Source organism: Pteropus medius, unplaced genomic scaffold (genome assembly GCF_902729225.1).
Source record: "Pteropus medius unplaced genomic scaffold, Ma_sr-lr_union100, whole genome shotgun sequence".
Taxonomy (NCBI): Eukaryota; Metazoa; Chordata; class Mammalia; order Chiroptera; family Pteropodidae; genus Pteropus; species Pteropus medius.
Genome location: NW_024352784.1, coordinates 13974578 through 13982283, shown reverse-complemented (window position 1 = coordinate 13982283; position 7706 = coordinate 13974578). Strand labels below are relative to the sequence as shown.

At 39.1% G+C, this 7706-nt stretch overlaps 1 pseudogene; it reads left to right on the top strand.

Moving 5' to 3' along the window:
• Positions 1-241: 241 nt before the first annotated feature.
• Positions 242-360, top strand: LOC120590706 (uncharacterized; annotated as a pseudogene).
• The last annotated feature ends 7346 nt before the right edge of the window (positions 361-7706 follow it).

The following is a 7706-nucleotide window of genomic DNA, read 5'->3' as shown; positions in this document are numbered from 1 at the left end:
ATTTTTATTCAAGCTGTTGCAATAGGGAGACTATTCATCAATGAGGAAGTTTTCTAAGAAGGGGAAGGGGAACTTGGATTTTAATAAAAGCAGGTAAACAAGGGAGTCATTCACAGTCTCATGAGAGTCATGAAGAAGAATAGAGATGGGTCCTATTTCAGCACATTGGAGAGCTTTGCTGGTAGATGTTTCTTGGAACACAAAAAAGTGATGGCACCTTGGAGAACAAAAGTGTGGGGGAGTCTATAGCCATGCCACCCTGAACAAGCTCGATCCCGTCTGATCTTGGAAGCTAAGCAAGGTCGGGCCTGGTTAGTACTTGGATGGGAGACCACCTAGGAAGACTGGGTGCTGTAGGCATAAAAAAATAAAAAATAAGGGATTGTAAGCGGACAAGGTCCTTGCAAATTGTGAGGTCAACCAAGGATTGCCTCGCTTACAAAAAGAAAAAGTGGGGGAGAATTTCTTAAACAGCTCTGTTTTCTGAGAGCACAGGGCTCAGGTAAAGTTCAGCATTGTCAGTCTGTCCTTTTGTTCAAAGCAAATGAATGTCGCTTCTCATTGAACAACTCAGAGGTGATCCTGAATCCCTTGAATGGAGTGCAGCATGGTCAAAGAAATAGTCTCTCAAGAACTTTCTGTTGCCTCTATTCCTGCAAAACCAGTTGAACCATCTGCAGAGAAGTGGTGGCAAAGGTCAGTTATTTTGGGGTACAGATCAGGCATCTTAAAAGAAGGATGATTAAAATGAAAAGGGGAAATATTAACATGGAAGGTTGTATTAAAGAACCCTGATCAATTCCAACAGGCCAATGGAGAAAAACATTCAATTATGCAGCATTACTCATTGAGTGAGTTTCTTGAAGCTCTGGAGTGAGGATGTCGATGCTCTTGGTGATGTTTTGTCCACAGTCAGGTGACCTCTCATATAAGGGCAAGCATGACTCAAACATTTTGCCAGATTTCCTCAATAGTTCAGACGGTGGCTTGTCCAGAGAGAATTACAGCTCATGCATGGTCTGCTATGATGGTGAGTCCTTCAAGGTTTATTCAAGTCATCGAACCTCAGTTTGCAGGGCTTCTTCAGATCTGGGGGAAAATGGCCAGCTGCAAGGCAACTTAGCATCCTAATACAGATATGGCGAGTCAAGTTATAAGTCTCAGTAATGCTACCAGGCAGGAGGGAGATAAATAGAAAAAGTAGGTTTAGAAGTTTGTAGCCAAATAGTGAAAGAATCTGGAAGAATTGAAAATTTGGGCAAGGTAACAGGAACCCATTCAATTTGCATGTGGGTACCAAAACTAGTTTTTCCACAGGGAGGAAAGAAGTCAATTAATCTTTACTAAACAAGACAGAGTTTGCATATTTATCACCTACAATTTACAGAGAGCTGTAAAATAGCTCAAAGATACTGAAAATCTCATAAATAAACTCATCAAACATAGCCAGCTCTGATCACAATTAAATTCCTTTCCAGGAACCTTCTGAAAACTTTCTATACCGTTACACATCTTTTACAGCAAAACTTCTCAAAGTGACAAAACATAAACATATTCATTGATAGACCCAAATATATATAACCTATGTATAGCATATAAAAATAAGAAACAGAAGCTCATAAATTTAAATTATACTTGGTAACACTATTTCAGTGTCCTATATTTTTAGAAATGATCTTGGTATCTAATGAATATTTATTAAACTCAATTTAGTATCAGTCCTAAGTTTTCAGTTACCAAAGATCTTGGAAATTGTCTTCAAGCTAACTTACTATAAAAACCCAATTACAGTTAAAGTTTTGTCAGAATAATGATTCGATGTGGTTAAACAAAAATTTACATTTTCTATAATTTTATATTTTTAGTAGAAATAATGCTAACTTATTCTATCAGTTAATCTGGATAAGTTTAGGAAGAAGATAATCAAATAGAGTATAAATGAATGTTTGCATTATACTTAACTCTAATTCAGAGAAAACAGAGCTCTTTTTATTAAACTGAAATTATTGGACTAGTCTTGTTTGTCAGAGATTTACCTACATTCTGAGACCTTGAATTTTAAAAAATTTCTGAGTTAGTTTCTTTAAGAATACCTATTTTTTCACACTGAAAATATTTCAGGCTCAATTTCCTTTATTTTTGGGAATTTTAGGAGTATTCAGTTTACATAAGAGCTTTTTAAAAATCTCCAACCCAATCAGAATACAATAAGCTCCTTTAAGAGATTTTGTAATTTAATTTGGGAAAATCACCCAGAGATAGAGAAATACTACACACTCACATAATGAGATTTTCTGAGGCTTTTCTGAATTACAGACATATAAACACATAGACATAAAGAGAAAGAGAGAGACACAGCTTCAATTCTAAACTTTCAGCCATGGGTTAAATTTGGTCTTCCTTTTTGTTCCCAATTTTCTATCCCATCTTGCCCTTGGAAATTCTCCCCATTCCTCAGAGCTTATTCTAAATCCACCTCTTCCTTGAAGTCTTAGTCCTCAGCAGGGTGTTATTTTTGCCACGACCACTGCTTTTCTCTGATCACTTCAATCCTGGAATTATAGTTTTTAAAAAATGTATGTTCATCATTTTCTCTTTAAATCTAAACTCAGTAATGGCAGAGACTAGATTATCTTTCCTTCAACAGGATTAGCACTTCATACAAATTATTTCATTTAATCCTAGGCTCTGTGCTGAGTGCTTTATGTACTTATTTCTAAACTTTACAGCAACTTTGTAAGATAGATGACACTGTCCCCATTTTACAGAGGAAACAAACTGAGGCTCAGTAAGGTTATCCCACTTGTCCTAAGTCATGATGCCTCTGGGTGTCAGTATAAGGATTTGAACTTATATCTGTCTGACTTCAAAGCTCTGAGTCAGACTGCTGAGTATGGTTGGACTACCTTGGAGAAAGCTTAGGTCAAATATTCCAGAAAACAAGTCATAGGTAAGTCTTGACCTAGGGAGTCTGTGTACCTTGGGCACTTAATAGTAAATTAGACCATACCAGTGACCTGAGGGCCCCTCCAGCCCTCACTTAGAGGAGCCCAGGTGGGAGCCAAGACCAGCAAGTAGTGACATGCTGTGTGCAGGTGGGGCTGAAGTTCCCAGGGGGCAGAGGGCCCCTCTCACCTGGAACCACTCTCAACCAGGCAATGAGAGCCACGGGGACTGCCAGGGAACAACAAGAGCCATACATATCAGAAGCTCGCTCTTCCCAATGAGGCCATAAGTCACATTTCTTATTTGAAGATCAGTGCCCAGCACTGGGCCATTCATGGAAGAGATGCTGTGTATGTGAATAAGCTCAATGATAACCAGTACCACATGAACTTTAACCCCTCAGGTTTGCAATAAATGGCCTCAATCAGTCTAACCAATGGTAATGTCAGGAGTGAGGAAGATAAGGGCCACTGCTTTTACTTGAGAAAGGAAGCAGCTCCCTCACCCTCTGCAGAAAATCAGAGCCAGCAGTGAGAGCAGAGAGCTTTAGGACACACTCACTGTGTTTTAGGCGCTTTGCAGATATGATCATATTTATTTGTCACAGTCACCTCATGAGTGAGCGCTATTATTATCCTCCTCAAGTTCCCAGTGAGGAAACAGGTACAGAGCAATTTAAGTCCCTTGTCCTATATCACAAGTAAGTGGCAGTAGCAGGATTTGAACCCAGATTGAATCCAAAGACTGTGCTCTTAACTACTGCATTATAATGTGGCATCTCCAAGCAAAAATAACATGGGGGATCATTGTAATAATGACCTTCCATGAATGACACCTTCTTTTGCAACCCGTCATTGCTGTCTCTCTCATCTTCCCCCGTTCCCCCACATATGGGATAATTCTGTGACTCACTTTGACTAACAGATTATGACTGAAGTGACATTGTAAGAGTCCCAGAGCCCAGACTTCAGGAGGCTTTGCAACTTCCACTCTTACCCTCTTGGAATTCCAACATTGCCATGTTAGGAGGAAGTCCAGGTGGTCCTCCTGGAGGATGAGAGATCAGGTGGAACAGAACTAAAGTTCTCCAGCCCACAGCAAGCACCAATTGCCAGTTGAGTAAGACTCTCTTGGATGTTCCAGCTTTAGATGAGTTCCCGCTGCCTGCAGCTGCACCTGTGAGCCCAGGCAAAACCAACAGAAGGACCTCCCTGTCAATCCATAAAATCAGAAAAAAATAAACCATTGTTTTAAGCTGCTAAGTTTTCAGGTAATTTGTAATGTAGCAATAGATAACTGAAATAGGTAGATTTTAAATTTGTTGTTTATCTCAGACTACCTGCTTTTTAGCAATTTACGGTGACATAATATAGAATCACAGGATATTTGAGCAGAAGGGACCATAATGTAGCATCTAATCAGAAGCTTTTATTTTATAAAGAAAGAAACTGAGACCCAGAGAGAAGTGACTTCTCCCAAACCACAGTTTCTTATAGCCTGAGTCAGGGCTAAATCTGCCTCCAGTGTCTTGTCTAGAGTTCTCTTTGCTATAGAGTACTGCCTAACTATGTGTGCAGTTAGAGGATGAAAAAACTATTTTCAACTAATTTCAAGGATAAACACTAAAAGCTGTTCATAATTTATAGTCTTAAATGCTCATGACATCCATGCAAAGAGATCCATATGCCAAGGGCTCATTAAATGCCAGGAAGCAATTACTGGAGACAAGGCAATGAATTGTCATAATTGAGTATATATTGTCTCTCATGGGATCTGTGCGTTTATGGAAGTGCCAGCTCCCGGTAGATCAGTTGTTTCCCTCTTGGCTTGTGCATTGGAGTCAGCTGGGGAGTTTTAAAGAACATCTGAGGTGTGGCCTAGGCATCGAGAGATTTAAAACTGGCCCAGGGTGACTCTAATGAGCACCTGGGACTGAAAATCCCTGCTCTGGACTCTGAGTTCCTGGGGGGCAGGATTTTCATCTTTGTACCCCCCTGGAGCACCATGCCACAGAGCATTGTTGATTGAAACCAGGGACACGATGATGAAAGTGCTCGCAGAGAGCAGTTACGGCAGAATGGAAAATACATGGGCTTTGACATCAAAAACATCTGTCTTTGCCTCTTAATTTTGATATTTAATAACTGTATAACCTTACATACAACAGACTGTCCGAGCCACCTATAAAGTGGTGTAAGGATGATACAGACTTCCCAGGGATGTTAGGAAGTTTAGCCGAGATTGTTTAGCTTTTGAAAAGCTCCTTGATAACAGTAAAGACCTTGTCAAGTATTGTTATTTCTATTCGAAATGGAAATAGAGAAGTTTTTTGAAAAGAAATGCTAAAATCAATTAAAGATGACTGTAAGAATTTAAGCAAAATGGAGAGTTATTAAAAAAAATCAAGTACACTACCCAATTCCTCCATAAGTACATTTAAGTATTTTTGTTGTTTCTCCTTCCAGATTTTTTCCTTGTTGTTTATATGTATGCCTGCACACATGCAAACACATATGCACAAAAACACAATTTAGAAAATCCACATATAGTGTTATATTGCGCTTATTTTCCATGTTAATAACTATCATTGCTTATAACCATGAGTTGTAATTATTGTGATGCTTTTCTAACCTAGTGATTTGGTGAGCAACTGAAGGAGGTAATATGGTTAGGATGAAGTGGAAACAAGAGCAAAGCCAGTGCAAATCTGCAGAAAAATTGCACATTTGGGGTGCCTAATGATTACTAAAAATTATCTGCAAGGTTCCTCTGAGGCTTACCTATTTTCTCCTCTGAAAAGACGGATGTTTCTCACAAGAGCTTGGAAATTGACACAGATGGAACAAGGGTATTCGATCCTGACCTTCCTAGAGAGTCTTTCTTCTCTAGAAAGGCCTTGGTCACAGCCCCCAAAATCCTTTTGGCCAGCAACGTTTATGTGCACATGGTTTCAAAGGTACAAGGAATGGAATGGAAGGAGGATCAAAAAGTGCCTATTAAAGTTAACTATTAATTTAGAGAAAGCAAGTTTTTATACTTAAGCCAACCTAGAGTTGATCCAAAAGTCAACACTTAAAAGAGCCAGAGCAAACACAAAGGCCACATCTCTGAGGGTGATCCAGCTTTAGGAAGGACATGAAGACAATGGAACACTTTCCGGCTCAAGTCTCCCGTTTTTCTGGACTTAATTCCTAATAGCACCGGAGCTTCCACGTGTCTGTTGGCTGGGGGCCTTGCCCATAAGGGGACAGTGTTTACAGAATCGATGGGGAACAGAGAAAGGGCAACTGTAAATCAGAAAGAAGAGGCCCCTTTTAAGGATATTCCCAGCATAGGTATGCCGAGCGTGGCTCTTCAAAAGCAGGCCTTTGCGTGAGTGATTTCTTGTTTTGCCCGGACACCACTCCTCAGAACAGGCTTGAAATTCTTCTTTGAAAACTGTCTTTAGAGGTGCAATAAAGAAATCCAGTTCCTTTCTTTTTTATAGTACCCTCTGATTTTTTTTTTGGCATGAAGATCTTGTTTAGAATACAAAGAACTCGGCTTAGAGTTGGAGAAAGCTGTGTGTGGATTTCAATTAATTGATTTAATAACTGTGTGATCTTGGACAAATTGTATCTCATCTATTTTTCTTAATTTCCTTATGTATAAAGAGGGGGTTATGACCCTTACCTACCTCCCATCATTTATCACATGTGTTATCACCTTGATTGTAGCCTCCAAGGTTGCTGTGAGACGAAGTTGTACTCCCTGCCAGAGGTCACAGAACATAAAGGCTCATTAACGAAAAATGTTTGAATCACACAGATTATAAAATTAATTTAAAAACAGTGAGAAGGAAGAGAAATCTATTAGAACTCTGAGGTAGGGTGTGAGTGGGTTGGAAGGACCACACTACCTGAATCCTGAGGTATGTAGTGTTCATGAGTCCTGTCTTCTCTACCACATCAACCTTTCCTAACTGATGGTTTAGTTACAGAACCAGAGTTGAGGTTTGGGCTCAGGGGCCCACAGACAGAAAGTGCCCTGGCCAAGAACACACACTTGCTTTACTGGAGAGACGCAGGGACAAGTACATCAGGCCAATAGCTGCAGCTTGCCGGTTAACCTGCTGAGCATCAATGAGTTACAGCCGAGAGCTGGTAGAGAACACATGCAGCCAGAATGGGTGTCATCAGTGTATAACTGAATTATTACCTCATGAATTTTGATTACTTTTGTATATTTAGTGCACCCAGAATATTAAGTGCCTTATAGGTCTCTTGGATATATATATTCAGTGCACCAGTGCCTCATGAATATTTAGTGCTTTATAAATAAATATTAGAGATTTCTTGATCCTTCCATCCCTTTCTACCATGTTAAATATGCATATACCATAGTTTCTAATATATTTTATGAATTTTATTTCTCTGTTTCCTTCTTTTGAAGAATTGTATGTTTTCATCTACAATAGCAAATATGCATTACAGCACTCTCATTTCTCAAGTGAGAAAGCAGTTTGTAAACTGCAAAGTTCTATACAATTTTAAGGCGTTATTACTATTTCTATTATTATTATTAAACAAAAATAACTGTGGCCATTAACAAAAATCAAATCTCTCTTTAAAGAGTAAAGAGGAAATATTTTAGCCTAATGACTAAGAGCTGTGAACTAACAGACTTTGCTAACTTTTGGGAAGTTATATAACCTCCCTGAGACTAATTCCTTATCTCTAAAATGGAAATAACAATAGCTACTTCATAATGCTATTGTGAAG